This window comes from Argiope bruennichi, chromosome 9, assembly GCF_947563725.1.
Source record: "Argiope bruennichi chromosome 9, qqArgBrue1.1, whole genome shotgun sequence".
In the NCBI taxonomy this organism is placed as follows: Eukaryota; Metazoa; Arthropoda; class Arachnida; order Araneae; family Araneidae; genus Argiope; species Argiope bruennichi.
This window is the reverse complement of record NC_079159.1, coordinates 118,368,723-118,391,539: the sequence shown is the minus strand read 5'-3', so window position 1 is coordinate 118,391,539 and position 22,817 is coordinate 118,368,723. Positions and strand designations below refer to the sequence as shown.

Here is a 22,817-nt window from a genome sequence, read left to right as displayed (position 1 = left end):
CAAATTTTAATTATCGCATAGCTTGATATCGGGAAGTATGTTTTTCGCGGATAGTTGGTTCTAGTTTGATTTTATAGACCATGAAATAATAACTAAATGCAATATTTTAGCATGATAATCCTTGGAAACTATTTGTAATTGCGTTCACAACATTTTATTGGAAAGGCCGCTGTTCTCAAAGCAACTAAGAATCGCTCGCATCTTCTTATTTTCGCATCTTCTACCCTTAGTATGCAGTGATGCGTCTGATTCGTATATAAAATTGCGGAATTTTTAATTTTAAATCTGCAAATAAGTGAAAGTATTAAATGATTAAAAATTCAAAAAATACTAAAATACCTCATATGCTCTTACATTATTAAAGAAATTAAAAACATAATAAATGTCCCAAATAGGACGCGCCATCTAATCAGGAAGTTACATCAAATTGTGGAGTCGACAAGTTAAGCACTACGCTCGCACTATGCACTTTAAATATATGTTCAAAACATCGATGATTAGAGTTGAAAACTATAGAAATGAGTAGAAAACTTGCATCATTGTTATAAGGAATGTTTTTGGTGCGGAATATTGTAACTTATCGACGACTGCCATATGCTGCTGAAAATAACCACAAACGAAAACAGGAGCACAATTAGAGGTGAAATTAAACAAGTTTTCTTATTTAGCTCTTTGAGGCACACGATTTTTAAACAAATAAAAAGGCTAATTGCACAAAATTCTTTTTACCATAAAAAATAATCATTTCGATTTTTTAACATAATACATTAAACAAAATAAAAAAAATAACGTTTCAATAAGGCGAGGCCTATATAATCTCACCTTCACTTCTCAGCTTCAAATTTAGAATAAAACATTAAATAGCATGTTCTTTTTATTATAAATAATAAAATGAAACAATACATACCTTCATACCAATTCGTAATAAAACAACACTTACCTTTATGAACAACAAAAATTCACTAATCATACAATGCGCCAAGTTTTATCACAACATACACAACTTTACTGCGTTTTGATTTGTATAATTTTTTTTTACTTATTTACGCATTTTATTTTGGTACATAGCATTGCCATTTGAAGGCAAAACTTTAAATAAATTATAGAATTTTATAACTATGAATAATTTCAACTTTTCAAAAGTTGAGATAGTTTTTACACACTAGAGCTCCATCCCTAGAGCTAGCTCCAAAGAGTTAATCTACAATACTTTTAAAGCACGACTGAAGCCTTCACTTAGCTTCTTTAACATTACATTGCAGTGAGAATGTGTCTTTATAATGATTTTGTGAGCTTTTATAAGAGTGGTCTCTCTGAAAATTTCACGCATGTTTTCTAATAAATATGCATCATTAATCGTTTTCTATTCATGAACAATTGCTACTAAAAATTCTATTAGAGTGTTATCTCTGGCAATTAATCGCTGAATTAAGATTAATACTGAAATAACAGAGAACCGAATATATATTTTGAATACCATCCAAATCATTCAAAACAAAATTTGTTAGAGCTATACTTGTAGTCACAAGACGACATGCCAAACATTGCCAACCTTTTGAAAGTTTTGGCTCAAAATTTGATAATCTACATTTTAGATGCTAAATTTCTTGAATAAATTTTATTTATCCAGCCTTTTGCATTTTGAAGTTATCGAGTTAAATTATATTCGAACAGACAAACAAACTAGATGAATTTCTTTGAACGGATTTCATTCAAAATTAGATAGAATTCTACAAATTCAAAATCAGATAGAATTCTACAAATTTGGTGAAAAGTTAATATACCAAATTTCCTGTTCAAAACGTTCCTGAGTTATCATTTTCCTTTACAGACAAAGTGACAGATAAATATAATTCCAAAAATTTGTTTTTAGGAAAAGTCTTAATTGTAAACATTCGTCAAAATCTGGTGTTCGAATTTTTTGACAATTATAATGCTTTCTCTTTACGAATTTCGTATACTAGGATGTAAAAAATTAAGGTGATTAATGTTTTCTACGTTTCTGTAAAATTAGTTTAAATATGTTAATTTCTTCTTAAAACGTTGGAATCCTAATCACGACTGTTTAACATGATTTAATAATATAATATTTAGCTTTCAGCAAATTTTCAGTTTAATTTGCAATCAATTTTATACAATTGCACAAAGCAGCGTGGGCTTAACAGATTATAATTTTCTTTCACATTTTTTTGAAAAATTCCATTTTCAAATTCATATTTTTTCATTAAAATAAGCATAACTGTAATGCTCAAAAAATCTTTTTTGATACTCTTCATAAAGCAAAACATCGCATATTTTTCAGAAGATCCAAGCAATAATCTTCAACAAAAACTCTAAAATTTTTCTCAAACTTTACTTGCAAAACCCCCCACACAATTGGGGGAGGGAGGGATACTTCTCTCTCACTTTTTTTATTTTTCTACTTTACAGGTCCATTTTAGTGTCTCAGAAATTCAGATGCAAACCCAATAGGCTGTCAAGATCCATCTTCTATCTGCAGCCAATAGGATGCAAATTGGGAAGCGAACACTTTCGTCTTTCGCCTCCATTACGGCTGCCACACAGTAAATAATGATTCTGCGCTCTTTTTGCTCAGCGTCGCATTATTTTATAATTTGAGCTGCCGACACAACAGCTGGTAAACAAAGATGCTGACGATGATGTATGGAAGGAGGTAATGAGTTAAGAGCTTCAGGAAGAGGGCCCGAAAGGAATGTCTCCAGGGAGGCAGGAACTGCACGCGGAACATATTTCTCGCAAAAAGAAAGGTTTGTTCATTGTGTTTACAATAGACTGAAGCAGGAGTTGGCAAATGGAAGCTTAGGTGGTACACGTGTCTAAGTATCTGCATGTAGTTCCAAAGAAAATAAAAACTTAAAATTTAAATAGCACTTTCTTCTTAGCAAGTTAGAAATATATTGTTACAATAATCATTATTTCAATTAATTTATGAGTCTTATGACCTTTTTTTAATGTGTGTATGTGTGGGTATGTTTCCTATTATTTTAAAGTCTGAACATCGACATTTCGTCGACGAAAGAGGAATAAATTATCCAAAATGAAATACTACCGCATAATACATTCACAAGAGACAATGCAACTGCGAAACACATCAATGAACAAATTTCCATTTTTACTTTCTCCATATAATTGATGTGTGTTATATTGCTTACTATTTGCCAAACAGATATGCTGCAATTTGGGGCGAAAGTAGACGAAGTATTAAAAATACAATATTGTAACACATTTTCTTTACAATGGCATGTGCATTCACGAAGTCCATTTGTTAGCTAATTAGCTTTCCATTCTCTAAATTGTGAAAACGGTGTAAAATTATTTTCCAATTATGTAACTTCTGTGTGATAATTACCATTACGGGGGAATAAGAAACTGGCAATAAATTAAATATTCTCACATATTTAACTTATAATAAATGGTATCATTAACCTAAAATTGCCACTTTATCATTACAATTTACACCATTATTTATATAATTGCTATTTTCTATTTATATAATTGCAGTCAGAATCATTACTCCATAATGTACTTATTAGTAAAGGGCTTATTACATTTAGGTTAATTATTCCTTACAAATCCAAGCCAATTTGTTCATTCTTTTTTCATCCAGCTTCCTTTTTTACCATTAAAAAGTATGAAGAAAAGTTAAGAAAAAACATAAAACTTCCAGAAATAACCAAGATTATTTAAGAATATAGAGAATTAACAATCTGAACATATACAATTTATTTAACATTATTTTTATCCATTACTGTTATAAAATGGTAAATAAGAATCTAATTAGTGAATTATCAGACATTTTTCTAATTATCATTAATAACATTTTATTAATATTCAAAAAGGTACTATTAATATAATATTATAATATGAGAAATGCTATGAAAGCAGACTCTCCAAGTATTTAGAGGACGAATTTTCCTACTCATTTGTTTATAATTGGTTTTATTTTGAATTTTGACATACAATATGTAAAAATAAAGTTGACAAAAAACAAAAATTATATTTTAAAAATTGCTTGGAAGTTAATTACTTATATGATTATATATTCGGAGCTTACACAATGCATGAACTTATAATGAACATAAAAATAAGATTTCATTACATATGATAAATGAATATATAACAACCCATTTTCATTATTTTATGTAGAATGTTGCCATTTTATTCTTAGTTTTCTCCCTTTCATTACATAGATTATTCACTTTTAGCTAAACTGCTGATAAATATAGTTTTTAATTATATTTAAATTTCACTAGTTTTAAGTTTTGGTTTATTGTACTTGAAAAGAACAAGCATCTGTATGAAATTATTAAGGAAGAAATAAATAATTTTATTTTTCTATCCTGCACAATTACTTTTTCCTAATAGATTAGTATTATTACAGATTACTATGCATACACATATCCATTATACATATTTCATTTATATTTTCTGATATTTACTTCTAATGTTTTGAAAATTAATAAGCTTGTTCTATAAAAACACATGGCATTATTTTGAGTATATTTATACTAACATTTTATGCAAGACCAAATAAAGGTGTTTAATATGATAAGGCTGAAAAAAAATAAAAATAATTTTCTAAATGATTTACTCTATGGAAATTACATTCTTTCCATTCATTTTTAAATATTGAACAAAAATTTATTGAAAATTTGTTCATTATTAGAGTTTTAAACATTTTGAAAGACAAAAAGAATTATTTCCTCTTAAAAAATACCGTGATCGTGAAAGAATTTTCTTGAGAAAGTAAGTGTAAATTAATAATTTGAAAAATATTTTCTGAACCAAATTATTTTCCCCACAATTTCTCAAAGGTTGAATAACAAGCATTTTTCAGTGATTTCCACTTAACAAAATTTCTTACTCTACACGGTAATTTCAATTACTATCTCAAGAAATTTGGATTATCGAACACTGATCTGTGCTCTTGCAGCGTGGGTGGAGTTCAAAATGTCGAACACTTGCTTTTTGATTGCTCCAAACTTACTGAAGGGAGAAGAGATTTTATTGTGGATCTAGATGCCTGTAATATTAAGTTTCCACCTCCGCTTCATGTTTTGGTCGACCACAAAATGGCTTTTTTCTCATTCTGTAAATTTATTGCCTTTGCTGCTACAATTTTTAATTAGTTTTGTTGTTAATTTTTCCTGTTGTTTTTATCCTTATTTTTATATGTACATATTTTTTTCTATGTATGTAGTTGTTTCAACTTACCTCTGTAAGCCTTGTGCTGTACTTTGTGGTGCACAAGGATTGACTTATTATTAATAAAAAAAAAACGTATGTTTACATTTATTAAATTTTTGGTTTTTCCAAATAAAAAAGTAAATTAATTTTTTTGATGCCTTAAATGTGTTTTTATCATTTACCTTCAACTGTGTATTATAGATAATTTAATGAGAAAAATAATATTTTAGAATTTAAAAAAAGTATTGGAAGCAAAATTAGCAATTTATTAAAAGAAATTATTCATTTTAAAAAAATTTAATAGTTTTAGTGAGAATAGGAGGTAAATACTTAATTATTTTTTACATTGTTTGGCATGACAACAAGGATTGATAAATCAAAATAAACCAAGAGATGCATCATTTCTCCAAGAGCAGCAGTCTATGTGGAATACGACAGGCTAGGCGGACTCATTTAACTCATGCTAAATAAGTTACTATTAGTGATTAGGAAAATGAAACCAATATTCCTCCTTCTCTGTGTATTCAGATAAATTTTTTAAAATAGTAAATGATGAAGGAATATTATTTATTAACTTAATAAACAAGCTAAAACTTGCAGAAATTATATTTCGATTGTCACCAGTCAATGAATATCCCTTTAAGGTGTATTTTTAAGAAATACCAAATGGTGAATCAAATATTGTAATAAAATTCCTAACCAAATCAAATGGTCAGTAAAATTCTAATTGCTAACATGGAATACGGTTCGGAAATCTATGAATTTTATAAATTCACACATTCATGAAGGAAATAAAATATACATTTGTATTTGAAGACTAAAATGAGTTTATCATTTGAAATTAAAAGCTAGAAAAATTGCTGAAATGCTAATGGGTAAGAATATAATATTTCATTTGCCGATGATTTAAAATGGGCACAAAATATCGAAAATATTTTTCCAAATATTTAACAAACAGAAAAAATGTTTTTAAGAATGAAGATTTTCTTTGGTCATTCCTATGACCCATTACCGATCCCCATGGTTTAAAAATAGATGATCTATTGATTTAAAAAAAACAGTTACACTGAGCTTCTAATATTATTTGCCAAGAATTCTTGCAATAAACTATTTTATTTAAAGTATTCTATTGTGCAGCAATTACATAAATGACATATAGTTATATATAAAAATAAATTGTTAAAGAAGAAAGTAGTAGATAGTAAAAAAAATATATAATATAATGAAAAGTTATAACAAAAACAAGAGACTGTTAAATATTGCTTTTAAGAAATTAATTTTTATAAATATTTTCCTGTTTAATGACACATAAAAAAATAGTTCCTTGCAATAAAGCTTTGAAACAATGAATTTTGATGAAGAAAAGCTTTTTTTTTTTTTTTTTTTTTTTTTTATCTTGCAAACACAGCGACAAAAGCATTATCTTGAAAAGTAAAAGAAAAAAAAGCTCTCCATCGTTATATTTTCTCTTAGTTTTAAAGAAAAACACTTAAGCTTCAAATTTATTCTTTCTTACCTTAATTGCTTTTGAAGATTTTTAAGTACTTCGAGTTTAAAGGTTATAACTTTCTACATATTTTTCCTTAGGTAATCTGAATATTTTATGAGGTAATAACGCAAAATAAATGTGTTGCCATGCAAAGAATGGCATCATATGAGATAAACAGTTTGCTCAAATAGATGAGTTTTGTGAGCTGAACGAACTGCCAGTGAGCTCAAAGAAAGGAGATTTCATGACTTGTGATATTCTCAAATGAGCATAAAGAAACTCGAATCCTTGTAGATTTATCTTTCTATAAGATATATTGTTTAGTTTTTTCTTTGGAAGTCCGAGTTTCCCTTATGAATCATGTAAATATAAACATAGAAGAGCATTTATTAAAAACTAACTTCTATGATTGTATTAAATAGCAAAATATTTTTTTATTATATTTACTTTCTACGTTTTAAATTGTTATTAGTATCCAGTATTATAAATATAATTGAATCATGAAATCATTTTTTTTATGATTCACTATCAACTCTTATACTGATACTCAACTCTGATACTCAATACTGATTTAATAGCATAATTAATTTGAATTAGTTAACTTGCTGATAAATATGTCTTTAAACATTAAAACAATGTCTTACCATCGAGAATACACTGAATAATCGGTTACAAAATTCTATTTTACAAAAATAAAGCATATCAAACTATATAAAATTACTAAAATAATCAAGTTTTTCAATGATGTTGATTTATATTTGAAATCCTGTTACTGAAATGCTTCGGTTATTTAAAATCTTATTCCAACAAAAATACGAATCAAAATTATGATATAAATAGCAAGCAACATTTTAAATGTTAACTAAGGTTTCGTTTTAAGGCATAAAATTCTTCAACAGTTCTTGGGCAAATCAGTAGAACAGAGATGCTGATACGAATACATTCAAGCTCTGGCTTGAGAAGACATTCTACATCCTATTAGCAAAATGAATTCTTACAAGTGCAGGATGATAGAATACTTTTACTAACCTAGTTACGCTTTGAAGCTTTACTCAGAGTTGATTTGTTGGTATCATTCCTGATGGAAAGTAATTTTGCAATATTCGGAATTTTACCACTTTCCGTATGTTTAAGAATCACGCATATATCATAAACAATCAAATTTATTATCAGAGTCTCAACATATTCCAACATTTTTTTTAAAAATATAAAATATTAAGAACATTCCAAAACCAATCTTCTCAATAGTTTCTAATCAGTTTTTGATAAATATAAAAAAAACCCTCAATAATCGTCTCCAAATTTTCAGAAAACTCATTAGGTACCAGAAACCAATTTATCTTAATAAATCATAGTATTTGTATTTAGATTTGCATGTGCAGTGGCTCCCAAGTATTCAAATGCGGGAATTTAAAAAAAAAGCATTTTGTAGAATAATATATTTTAACTGATTCCCAAGACATGGATGTATCACTACAAATTTGAAGAATGGCATATATATCAGTAATCTCCAATGGCCAGTTTCTAGAACAGTATTAAGGATGTTTACATGCGTCTCCTTGACCTACCTCAAAACTTGTAACTTTAAATCAACTTTTTCAAAAAATGGATTGAAGAATTACAGGTATTTAATTAAGAATCAGCTCTGTTTATTGTGCTCATTTGGAAAGAGAACCACAACTTATCATTCAGAATTTATAATTATGTGACCTTAATAAATAGATTTTATCATTTTGATTTCAATTCACACTCGAATCATTCTCATACGGTTTCGGGATTTTGATTTATCGATTATGATAATCTTGTTTAAGAAATTTGTAAATTTAAATTCCGTATTGAGAATAATAGAGATGAAATATCCGATTGAACATCTGGAAAGTTAGTGTTGAAAAGGTTTATAATGTATGAAACATGTTGTTCTTCAAAGGGAAGAAGGGTAAATATTTTTTCATCGTTTCTGCAAGTGAAAAAAGATACATTAAGGTGTGTTTAATGATCCTAACTTGAAAAACAGTTTTTAGTTTCGTCACAACAGTATTAGCATGACATGTTTGATGTCATTATAATAAAGATGTAGAACAGTACTTTTATCAATTATTCTAAAAGGATATGATTCTTAAAAGGACGGAAAATAATGAATTACTATTTATTTAATGAAAAATTATAAAATTGAATATAACACTATCATATTCCTATTTCTTAAATTGTTAATATTGCCAAACACGATGCTTTTATTATTTAAAATAAAATTAATTTAATAAATTGATTTATGTGCTAGAAAATATATTCGCATAAAAGGACGAATAAAAACATAAAAACAAAACAAGTTCAGTTGAAAAAATTCATAAAAGATAAAAATGAAACGACAACACTGATTTATACACATTTATCAAAAGTTAATTTTTTTACTCTTAAAAATAAAGTTTTTAAGCTATATTTGTTCATTTCTTGAATAAAAAATTTCTGTGGAACAGGTAAAACTTTTCTTTGTCATTTTTGCGAAAAATTAAGCATTTGGAAATTAAGTGCGTAAAAATTTAAGTGTAACACACATTAACAACACCAATTGCTCGTCCATTACATTACTTGAATAAAGTTAAAGAAAAAAAAACTTCCAAAAGAAAGCTTATAAATAAATGTATTTTCTAAAATACCTCCAGGAAACAAATATTTTTCTCGGGCCATTTAAATTTTAACTGAAAAAACAATTTTCCAATAATTTGCAGTTCAATACATATTATAATTCTGGTGGAAGAAAATTAAAAAGTTTTCTTAGTTGATTGTATCTACACTTTTCCTGCTCACTTTTATTCCATTTCTTTTGGGTTGTTAGAGAGTTTGATATACAAATGAAGAAAAAAAATTTGTGCAATGTTTATGAAATTAAAATAGCAAATTTCATTTGTTCATTATTAGTTTTCGGCTTTCAAACATTAAATTATTTATTATAAACACCTTGTACCCTTCAAATTAAAAGTGCATAATTTTGTAGTTTAAAATATAATTTAAAAATAAAGATTTCTGAATACCTAAAAAAGTGAATCAATTAAACCGTTTTCAGCCCTTTTTCTTCATACTTTAGAATAGTTCAATTAACTTTTTTAATTCAATTCATTTCTCAATTTTAAACAAATCAATTAGAGTTCATATCATAGCACCGAAAAATTATAACTCTTTGTTCCATTTCTTTCTATTTCAGATATGCGAAAAGAAAAATAATTAGATTTTATCGAAATTTAAAGACAAATATCTTTGGGCCAAAAAACCTTAATTAGGAAATGTTATGCATATGTGAAATATTTAGATAAAAAGAAAATACCCTTTCATGATATATTTAAAAAAAACGAATTTGTGATTTTTTTTAAAAGTAAGTAAATAGCTTCAAGAAATTTATTTAATTCATTAAGAAGATTAGCGATAAGATTCTACTACATTATGCACCAGAAATTTATTTTAATATCATTCAGTTTTCTTAATTTGAATTTTTTGCATGAGGAAAAGAAATAATATTCTAATATTAAAAATTCAATTTTTACATTGAAGTAATTTTTAATAAGGCATATTATAAACTCATTTGCATAAATTAGAAAAATAACTCGTCGAACTCTTTGAAAATATAATTAATTTGAAAATTCTGAGATTAATCATTTTTTTAAATATATTCTCGAAATTTAATTGATATTTTTTAGTAAATTATATTGATTTTAATTATATTGATTATTACTATTATGCATTCAGTTATTGAAAACACTATTCTAAAAAGAATTACCATCTTCATATGCCTTAAGAATTTTAACATATTTAAATTAAAATTTTTTTCTAATTTCATTTTTTTAAATTTAATTATCTGTTTTTTTGCTAATAATTTTTTGAAATATTCTGAAATAGTACATTACCTCTAGAAACATGGGCTGATAAAATGGATTTCGGCTTACCTGAAAAAGAAAAAAAGTAAATAATTAATTACATAGTAAATATTTTGAAAATTGTGTGGTGCAGAGAACAATAGCTAATATAGAAGCACAACATGCAACAGACTAAAAATATGAATAATCTCAAAAATTTATATGCTTTAAAATAAATAAATGGGGTTATTTTCTCTCACATTTCTTTATATTCAACATTTCATTTACAATACAGTATAGTAAAATATTTATAAAATTAGAATTTGGTTCTACTCATATTTTTTTTCTCATAATAAAATACTAACAAACATTATATATCTTGGATTTATTTATTTGATTAAAGCAAAACGATTGTTCATTATTTTCTTTCTTGCTACCTTTATATATTAATTTACATGCCACTCAGTGAAAGAGTTTTTCAATTATAAATCATGAACACATCTTGTATTAATTGACTATTTTTTAATTTTGACTGGGAGAGAAATATCCAGAGCCATTTTTCATTAATGAGTTAGAATATTATTAATATGTATTTCTAGGTTAAGTAAATTCAACTATGTTTTTAATTATAAATTAACAAAAAGAATATTTTATAACATTTAAGTAGTTTTAGTATATTACAATATTCACAATATAAAGAACAGAACAGGGCAGTTTTCTAATTTTATGGTATTGCGCTTAAAACTTTCTCTAACGGTACAAATTTCCTTACATGTATAAAAATCTATTTATATGCCTTGATGAAAAATTTTAAAGAAAAATCTGTTTACTATATGTAACTTAGATCAAATTTCTACAAGAAAAAATATTTGAAACTATTAGTGATATTCTAGAAAGGTTTACCTTTATTATTTTTTTATCGTCATATCAAGAGATTTTATTCACCAGATTTCTTTCTAATTATTAATATATCATTAAAAATTTTTAGATCCACGAAATGGAAAGGCAGTATTAAAATTTTTGTTAACTGGTAACTGTGTTCTTTCCCGTCTCGATGACCGTTGGCAGGAAAAGCAAGTGCTTCAGTATCTAATTGCATTATCTCCCTCCCCCAGCTTCTGCTTTTATCAGTTACTCCGATCGATAAAAAGGGCGGGAGGGTTGGGTTTCCACGAGGTTTTGCCCTTTTTCTTCTTTGTTTCATTCCTTTTCTTGCATGCTCTCTAGTTTTTCATTGGTCTAAAGGTCCGTTCTCCCTTGTAACTATTAGTGTGCACGACGTAATAGCATCTATTCGTAGTGGTACGGTTTGGTCTCATTATTAAAGGGAAACCAAACCCATAATGGCGTTGAAATATTGAGATCCATTTATATAGGATGGTACTATACTGTTGTTTATTAAAATAGAGGGAAAAACCTCGAGGACATTTGGGTAAGTATGAAGCTCTTTTCGCTAAAAAAAAAAATCTACTTCCAAAAGAATATAATATATCAGATTAACCAAATTAAAATTATTAAGTTTACAGCCAAAGAATCAAAACGAAAGATAAAATGAATCCGACCCGAAGACATTCTCAAGGGCCACCCTCAGGCAAGGATTCAAACCAGGGATTTTTTTCTGTGAGGGGTCTGACTTTCGTCCAACAAACTGACCACTCGTGCCCGAAAATCCCAGAAAATTGAGGTTTTCATGTATTTTGCAATTTGTGGTTTGATTTGCAGTGGTCTTATTTGGAATGCTTTTGCTTGTTTGAGTATAATTATCTTTAATCTTAAATACTAATTTTATCTCCAAAACCTCAATTTTCTGGGATTTTCGGGTCACGAGGGGGGTCAGTTTGTTGGACGAAAGTCAGATCCCTCACAGAAAAAATCCCTGGTTTGAATCCTTGCCTGAGGGTGACCCTTGAGAAAGTCTTCGGATCGGATTCATTTAATCTTTCTTTTTGATTCTTTGGCTGTAAACTTAATAATTTTAATTTGGTTAAGTTCATTTGTGTTTTAGTTGTAGCAGCATTAGCGCTTTCTAAATACAATGTATATTTTATATTTTATTATATAGATTCAGGAAATTTTATATAGGTGTTTTTGCACATTGTTTATTTATGGATTGATAATTTCATATATCAGATTAATGTATCCAAAATGGGGGAAATAAATGCATTCATGTTGAAATTCAAATATATTTAACGGTTCCATTGAGAAAGAATTAGTGATTTTAACAAGTACTAAACAGTGTTGCAAAAATATATATCAAGATATTGTAATTAAAAAAAAACTTTTGCCCATAAGAAAACTAATGTTTTTAATTTCAAAGCCAAATATGTACTTTGATTCATTTCAAAAATATTAAATAGAACGAGTTGAAATTACAAAATAAGTTAAAGAATGGGTTGTGACCAGCAATTATTTGGTTATTCAATGGTTACATTATTTTAAGAACAAAACGTTGATTACCATTTAATGTAATGTCAGTACAAAAAAGTTAGATAAATTTATTCTGATACTAAACACTAACATAAATTCCATGCATCTGGGAATAATTATCAACAACTTTCTTTTCTTTGTAAAAATAAAAAATAAATAAATGATAAAACCTTTTTTTTTTCTTTATTACATATTCAAATCAATACCGCAGAAACAGTTTCAAATCGGACATGGACTGAAAATAAGTTTGAAGTATCATATCATAAACAAATAAATAAAATAATTCTTAAAATTATATAAATCTTCGTAAATTCTATTTTTCTTAAAATAATAACTGAAATGTTAAAGTCCAATTGATTCAATACCGTTTTCCGAACTCAACCGATAGGAATAAATTTAAATTTTGTATTCGAAAAATACAACATAATTTAGACATTATTCGTAACATATTTGTTTATTAATCTGGTAAAGATAAGGATGAGGTGACAAAAGCGATTTATTCGGATTAATAATCGTTAATAATGCCAAATTTGCGAATTTTTTTATAAAAAAAAGAACACTGACAGAAGAAACTAAGGAACCAAATTGCATTAAACTTTGCAAAAATATTATGATGCAGTATGATATTTTTATATGAGAAAATCATGATCGCTTATTCTGCAGTTTCCGATGAAATTATATTTCATCACGATATTGAATTTAATATCAATAGAAAAAAAATTAATTTAAATAAAATTTTCAATTCAAAGCATCACGGTCCTTTGCAGTAGTTGACAAAAGAGTTATCTCAAAAAATCAAATGGCGGTGTTCACCTATCAATTTGTTTTTTTGTTTTTGACAATTTGATGTTATTTCTTCCTAAATGTAATATTGTGAAATTTAATATATACCATATTTAACTTCTGTCATTCCAAACTCAGTTAAATTCAAATTTTACTTTTTGTTTTGAAAATTTATTATTATCACTCTCTTTAAAAGAAAGAAAGAACAGCAAAGAGGCTTAAGAAGGTACTTTTTAAATTAATTTCTACTTCAACTTGAATACAAATTTAAATATAAAAAATAATTATTGAAAGCGCTCATCTGACTTCCACTGAAAGATTTATAAACATATTTTTTAAATACAGATTATAAGATGCAGATGATGGTATATTAACAACAAAAGTCTAAGTAAAACAGGAAATTATTTATAATAAAAAAAACGTGAAAGATGCAGGAAAAATAAAACAGTTATGAAATTTCATTGCACTGTATTCAAATTAACGCGAACATATGAATAAAACATAAGCTAATTTTAATAAGATCAGCGATTTTTCATCGAAACGAACATATGTTCTCTCGTCTTGTTTTGTCTATGAGGCAATTTTTGTCATCGAGTAATGTAATTTGGTATAAGGATAAGAGAAATTGCTGACTTTGTCTTCTTGAAGCCGCTCCGAGCCCTTTCCAATTGTTTCTTTTTCGATTTCGGGCTCTCCAAAGCTTCGGTCGCAAACTTCAAACGCGTCTCACCTGAATACGGAAAAAGGGTTTGCGCTGTCTGGAAGAAGACAGGAAGAAAATGACGACGTGTGCTGTTTCAAATGTAAATTTGTTTCAAACTCGAATTCAAAATTGGGAATGCAAAGACAACAAACTGGGATTCTGTTTTCTTCTGGGATCTCAAAAGCGACCCCCGAGAGGCTCGGAACTTATTTTGTGGACACGAAAAAGCCTCGCCAAGTGTGCGACGACGAATACAGCCATAATAAAGGCACAGGAAGAAACGTAAGAGAAGAGAATCTCTCGTTTTCTTTCTTTTGGTGCGTTTTCAGTTCCTTTTTCATGGCAAGTATAGAATTTCTGCTTTCTTTTGCAGGATGTTTCTCAACTGAGACAAAAAATTCAGGAGGTTTTCCTCAACAGTCTAGCTGCATTGGAATTTTCGCTTTTCAAGTTGACGGAATTCTTCGTCGATTTTTTTTTTTTTTCTTTTTTCCTTTTACCAGCGAGTGCAACTGATTTACAACTTTTACAATAAAAATGAAAGCATTTTATTAATAGGAGTTGTCGCTGAATATTTCATTATATTAAGAATCTTACATGAATTCAGATATTAAGATGCTCGTAATTAATTAAATGAAGCAATATAGCATGTCAGGAATATAAAAGTGAATATTCAAATTGTAATGTAATATAAATTGTATTGTAATGTATTGAAACAAATATTCCTAAAATAAAGAACCTAATCTCAAAAATGTAGTTTTGAAAACCGACTTGGAAATTACGTATTTAAGCATACTTATTAGCATAAATAGTGTGCGCCTATAATAAATAAAATCTATCTTATTTAACTAGTTACGTTATGAATTCGCTTTCTTAAACTAATTTTGTTTTTAAAAATGTTGAATCAATATTTTTCCGAATTTTTATTTTAATACATACACATTTTCGGTGATGAACATTTATTTAATGGAAACAGAAAATAAAAGGAAATATTTCATACATAAGTGGATAACATTTCGTGAGATCTGCTCTAGAGTATTATAACTTTGATGTTCTTATGTACTTGCATAATAATACATAACACTTGTATAAGTCCAAACAGTCTCTATTTCTTCAGGCAGAAATAATGAGCAGTGAAAGAAAAACACGAGAGATATGAAAAATGCTTCTCCTTTTAACTTTCAGAAGTTCCCGCATTTTTTTTATTTGCTTACTCCCAGAGGAACCGATTACAAAAACAAGAGAAGACAAAGAGAGAAACTAACGGCAACGTAGGCGAGGAAAAATCTGGTTATAACAGAAGAGAGAATGTTCGGGACCAAAACTCGAGATTTCGTGGAACAAATGAACAGAGGAAGGCGCTTTGAAGAAACGCTATCTTTAGCACGACACATAAAGATTCTTTTTTTCTGTTTTCTTAAGAACATTAGAGATCTAAGAAAAGGTAGGCTTCTGTAAGATATGTAAAATGACAGGAGTGAGGCTTCCGAAAGATTTAAGTAGAGGAGTTGAGAGAAATTTTTATTATTAAGTTCCTTCGGCATCCCATAGCTTTGTTGAAGCACTGATATATTCTCTGCGAAAAATATGTAAATGAGTTTATGAAGCCTAATATGATGATATTCAATCCATTTAAGAAATTAATTGTTTTTGACGAGTATACTCGTCATAGAAAAAGTACAACATTTTGCATTATGACAAGTTTATTCGGTGTAATAAGTAGTGACAATTTGCAGTTTGAATTATAATTTTAGTAAAAACTCAAATGTATTCATAAATTTCAAGATGTTTAAAATATTTTGAGGCCAAGTCGAAATCAAAAGAACAAATAAAAGATTATTATGCGTTGCACCATGTTTTGCTCAATACCCTTCTCTAACAGCAAATTAAAATAATAAATAATTTTTTTTATATATTTCTTTTCGCTCATATGCAAAAATATGTATGTTAGTTTAGGTAAATAAATAAATAAAAGCGATAATTAAGATAAAAAATAAAAGTCATTTCATATTACACATACTTTGTGTATGACGAGTGCATTCGTTATCGCTACATTTTTGCAGCACAATTTAGATGTGCATTTTACGAAGAGGTCGAAACAGTTCTACTATAACTATTCTACAATAATTCATTTTAGACTTCTAGTTGCAATTTTAAAAGAAGGTTTTTTTTCTCCATGAAAAATAAATCAGAATTCAAATCCAGGCGAAAAGAATTGCTTCGTACTCTATTTTTGATAAACTAATCAGTGTGTTTTTTTTGTATGTGTGTGTGTGTGCATTAATCATGATTTCATGCATTATTCATCTTAAACCACTTTATGGAAAACTTCACCTTGGAAACTGCGAAAAACTAATATTTTGACATTAACCTAGAACTGTCATCACCATTCTGTTAGGATTTATATAATTTTCAAAATAACTAATTCATTTTTAATGGAACATGAATTTAGAGTGTGACTAAAAGATAGCAATCGCATTTTGCCACAATTCAAATAATTTCTCAATTTTAAATCTTATAAAACTGATCATAACAGTTGTTGGATATCATAATATATATGTAAGCAGGTTTTAGCGGGTGCGTGGCCGAATGGAAGAAACTTTTGAAATTTTAACTTCGATTTACTTCATCCCGGGAGACATATTATGTACAAGGAAGAAGCGATGAGATACGTCAGTCTACATAGCGATACAAGAGCAGAAGAGGCCCAAATTTTTCTCTTCAGTGGTTTTACAATGCGATTTTTATAGAGATTTCTTTGACAAGTATACACTTAGGAAATGGAAATTTAGGTATTCTTAAAAGAATGATGTAAAGATGTGTTAAGGGTTTTTATTCCTTCACTTTGAGCTTGAAAACCTGCTAAATTCAGCAGTTTTACAGTGCGCATGCATAATTAATTAAATAAAAAAAGTGAGAATTTAATCAGGAAATAAAAGACTATTTTAGAATGAAAATAATATGGGCTAATTTAAGATAAGATAAAAATTTGGAAATTAATTCAGATTTAGATTAGATTAAGATATCCTTACATATATATTTTTATAAACAGATTATTTTTAATATATGCTTATTGATTAGGCAAATTTTGAAATGATGCATAATGAAAATTGGTTCAATTCATATTACTGACGAAAAATAAATAAATCTATGCATTCCGTTGAAATCGCTGCATTACACACATTCAATCATTGTTTATGATCCAAATTCATAGGCAGATTGAATACTTTCAATGCAATAACTCCATTCATTTTCACAATACTATTCGTTATTAGACAGCTAAGTGACATTTTGAATATACAAGAAAAGAAGATTAGAGACCAAACAGGTGATTAATTTTAAAACACTGAAATGAACAACGTGTTATCGCTAATGCATCAATTCTCTTGAAGGGGCAAATAATATGTCGGGGAAATCTATAAAACCTTCCTCGCTGAAAACTGAAAGGTCCGGTGGCATGAAAAGAAAATGAAGCGCATTTCCTAATTAATCGTTTTCCCTTGCCCAGTAAGAGCGAAGTAAAGCTTGACCGTGCTTTCAAAAATCATTAATGGCTTCTTTCACTTAATGGATGTTTCAATCATTACAGTAATAGACTTTAGTTGTAAATGCTTCGCTTGCGCAAGTACCACCAATAATCTCTGAATATTGTTTGATTAATTTAATAATTTATTAAGGCGTTTGCTTTGGTGATTAGCGAAATATTCAATGCTAATGCACAATATGATGCAAGAAAGTTTCTGAAAAAAGAAAGAAATATTTGGAAAAAGGATATTTTTGTTTATTATTGAAAATACCAGGAGGACCGAGATTTGCTCTATAACATCGTGTTTTTTTGAAGAAAATATTTAGGTGCGAATCACATAATGACTACATATTTTTCAATCTTAACCTACATATAAAATGGTCATTTAAATGGAAAAAAATCATGATTGCGCTTTAAACATGTTATTCAAAACATTCTGCTATATTACAGTATTCATTTTACATTTATCTATCATTACTTATATTTTTGAACTTACACTTTTACCATTGAGAAATCGGATCCCAGATTGTAGTATATGTCATTTTCAGCATGAGAACACATAGAAAAAGGCTCTAATAGTTATTAAAAATATTAGAGCCGTTTCAGAGATACACGAAATAAATAAATTTAAATTATATATATATATATATATACAGAAGTATTAGAATCAAGTTAATAGGAAAATCAAATAAAAATTAAACCAAAAAAATTATAAAAAATATAAAAAAAGAATCCGTCCTGAAGACTTTTTCAAGGGTCACCCTCAGGCAGGGATTCAAAGAAAGGGATTTTTTCTGTGAGGAAATGCAGACATTTGTCTAATAATGATTCCTCGTGACCCGAAAATCCCCTGAAATTATGCCCAAGAGATATACCATTTTAACAGAAAGGAAAATACAAAACAACAAATTAGAAGAAAATAACCACTACAAAGTAAAAATACAATAACAAAAATAACAATAAAAACAAAAAATAGCACTAAAGGACAAAAGGATATTTTTTATAATTTTTTTGGTTTAATTTTTATTTGATTTTTTTGATTTTCCTATTAACTTGATTCTAATACTTTTGTATCAATTCATCTGTGTTTTAGAAGTAGCTGCAGTTGCGATTTCGTAACTGTTTTGTTTCGTTTTCATTTTAGTTTCATTTTCAAACTATTTCTTACTTTAGATTGGTTATATATATATATATATATATATATATATATATATATATATATACACACACACAACAATTACTCGTTTAAAGTTATAAAATTTTTCGTGAAGCGCGGATGTTTACCTCGGTTTGTTTAGGTTCTGCTTGAACTGTTGGCGCAATCTATAGTTATTCATAAAAATGGTTTTGTGTGTGTGTGTGTGTAAAATCGCGATTTTTTTTAGATAATCAACTATATAGATAAAAAGCAAAACCTTATGTAAATATAAAATTTGATCCAATCGTTCGAGCCGGTTTCCGAGATTATATATATAAGAGTTGCTCGTTTAAAGACATAAAATTTAAATACATTTTTGTTATATATTCAAATTTAAATATTTAAGAAGGAAATACAAATATGGTGTCTGCTCTGTAGTAATAAAAAATGAAATTTATAAATTGATGGCACACACACGCAGTGTATTTTAATAAAGAGAAATTACAAAAAGAAATTTAGCTTATAAGGAGAATAAATGAAAAAGCGATCAGTCTCGAGAAATAAGCAACAATCTCTGAAGAAGCAAGGCTTCCGTTAATAACAATGCAGCGAGAGTAAATGGAGAATATGGAAGTGGAATTGTGCAAATTGTATATGATACGCAAACACTGTTCTACGATTTTGCCATTTGATAATACTTTGGTTAAAACAAATAAAATAATGTATTATCGTTTTGTCTCAGTGGCGCCTAAAAATTGAAGTTAATGAATTTATATCTTCCCACCGGCTGCTTTACCCTAATGTTTTCTATAGTACAGAAACCGACTTTCAAACTCACAGATGGAAGTTAATAAGTTTCTTTTATTCGCAAATGGTACCACCTTCTTGAAAAGTTCTCGTCCATTTCTTTCTGGAGCGGATATACTTTTTCATTTGCCCTTTTCACCAGCAGCTATCTATAATTTTTCTGCATCAGATAGGACTATTCTGATGTAGACAAATACGGCCTTGTGATCTCAGTACCATATGCTAATATAATGCCCAATTGCTTAACATCATTTTACACTTTACCCTTCATTGCATGATTTTTTTTTTGTGAAATAAATCAGGGTGATATATTCATGCTCTAGATTAAAGGAAAGATATTTTTAAAAAATCCTAGTATAAATATATAATATAAAATAATTATAAAACAGTATGATGGAAATATCCATCATCATGCAAATTTACATGTTAAGCTCAGTAAAAAATCTTCAAGATCTCTCTCTTCTAACTTTCTCCACTCATTATCGCTTTTATTATAATGATTGTGACATATTATATTATATATATATATATATATATATATATATATATATATATATATATATATATATATATATATATATATATATATAGCTGCTTTCCTTATTACACAATAGTCGTGAAAAAATTTGCCAGCAACAACCAATTTACTGTACACCTGTTTCGAGTAAACTTTTTTTCACTAAATATTAGAAGGAAATATCTCTCATCATGCGAAGAAGGGTTAAATATATTGTAGAAATAATATTTACGAAGAAGTATTTCACTTATCCAAGTATCTCTAATAGCCATATGCGATACGTCATTAATTTAAAATTCATTGAATGTCCCGTCTCTAACATGAATAAAAAAAATATTGATTACGGATTAGATATAAAACGAAGAAAGACGGTAATAACATACATGAAATATAATTATCATAAACAAGCATGTGCAACAATAATAGCTACATTTATCACATTCTTATTTTTCAGAAGCAAAAAGCAAGGAATCTGAAATTTTACCATCCCGAATATCTGTTGTAACTCACAACTGTAATTTCCAAAGTGAACGTGATTTAATTCCAAGAGAAAACAAACTCTCGTAAACAATACGCCGATACTTTCTGGCAGCCTTCTACAAATGATAACTCTTACCTCATGAGTTTTCTCAATTGCTAGCCACTTACGCTCCGTTAAAGCCCCTGCCTAATTTTTCAGGTAATTCCTAACTCATTTTCACACGCAACCCACTGCTAACTGTTCAGCTTAATTAATATTCCTCGCCTGCTTTTCGTAATTGCAGTAAAAGAACACCAAATGATTCTTTTCTCTCGTGTCGGTGAATTTAATGAGGGAGTGCGCCTTCGATTCTCAGAAGACCCACACAAAATCTCGGCTGCTTTGATCAAAAGGCGTGGGTGGAGCGCACAGTTTGTTCCATGATAAATGGTTGGTGATTGAAAAGAATGCTGAACAGTTTCTATGGATCCCTTCTTTTAGTTTAGTTATATTAATGTCCCGTTTTAAAGCAACAATTGGGCTATTTTGGAACGGACCTCGTCATTTGGAACCATGGTCAGATGACGAGGACGACATCTGAGCTTCCACCCCCGCCTCCAAACTTCCACACCACACCAGTGGGAGACGTTTGGTCCCGACGGATTTAACGTGCACCAGACCCGTGGTTCTTCGATGGAATTGGGTCTTTAACCTGAAACCCTCCAGTTTCGAAGCCGAGACCTTACCACCAGGCCACCGCGGCTCTATCGATCCCTCTTATAAATATGTGCAATTTAAGCTATAGTTTGCAACGCAATAAACGATGAGACTAAATCACCTAATTTAATAAAATAAATCATCTAATTTAATAAAATTAAAACATGCGCATACGTTAACAATCTTTAGTAAATATATTTCACCAATCTTCATTTGCAATTTTTTTGTAAAGTTTAACATCTCTTAACTTTTTTTTTATATCTCGATTACATTTAATGCATTTACCTTCCATACCCTTTTATTTCTCATATACAAGTGTTTTTATATGCACTTCAATGTGTTTTCTGTGGTTGCATGATAAACAGTTATTTTCCCGAGATTTTCTCTCAATTTTATATTTCGCATCTTCTTCTATTGTACAAAAAAATCAAGTATAAAATAGACATATCTTTAAAGAAGTCTTTTAGAAACCTTTTAAAAATCTTGAATATTTTAGCTGCAATGCCCTTTTCAACCATATGTCTGACGCAGCATGTCCTAATCTGGCTCCTGACCCTTGCGCCATTAAACCCTACAAACCAACCAACCTTTTCGAATCATCAGACAGATATTTTCTTGTTTTTCAGCAGCACCTGTCATTAGATTTCATACACTATTTTTCGTGTACTATCTTGATATTACACGAAAAAAGTTTCGTATGAGCCTAATTTTTGAATCATACCAGGTATGAAACAATTTTCACATGAGCAGACCCCCTACACTGATTTTCTACATAATCCAAACAAGGATTTTAAAGTATAAAGAGGTATTAGATATATGTACCTGGACCCCATCCATTCGGGTTCTTTAAAGGAATTGGATCTCGAGTTCGTCGGTCTTTGAAGAAATACCAACCACAAAATGAAAATGGTATTTAAATTTTATATTTGATAATTGCGTGACATAGTAAATTTGCTTAAAAAATTGAAATGTACATTTTATTTCAAAAATCAAGAAGTAACTAGGTGAAAGTCCTCAATTTATTCTTAGCTCCTGAATTTAGAGTATTAAAATTATCGGCAATGGGGCATTGAGAGAATCGTAGAAAAACAGAGTTGCCTTTATTAAATCAAATAAAATCATTGCAACATTATAATTGTCCACAGGAACAAAATCTCCACATGATTGGAAGAGAAACGACCTTTCAACTCCTGTAGA

At 28.5% G+C, this 22,817-nt stretch overlaps 1 protein-coding gene across 3 annotated transcripts in view; it reads right to left on the bottom strand.

Annotated features, from left to right (window-relative positions):
• LOC129983719 (complexin-like) overlaps window positions 1-22,817 on the bottom strand; it is a 550,382-nt gene that overhangs the window by 247,209 nt on the left and 280,356 nt on the right. Inside the window, exon 1 of one of the 3 annotated variants that reach the window (XM_056093318.1) lies at window positions 10,594-10,612. The exons of the other annotated variants lie outside the window; for them this stretch is intronic. The gene's annotated coding sequence lies outside the window, so the exon portion shown is untranslated. Of the gene's footprint in view, window positions 1-10,593; window positions 10,613-22,817 lie in introns of those variants that run through there. 3 annotated transcript variants of the gene reach the window in all.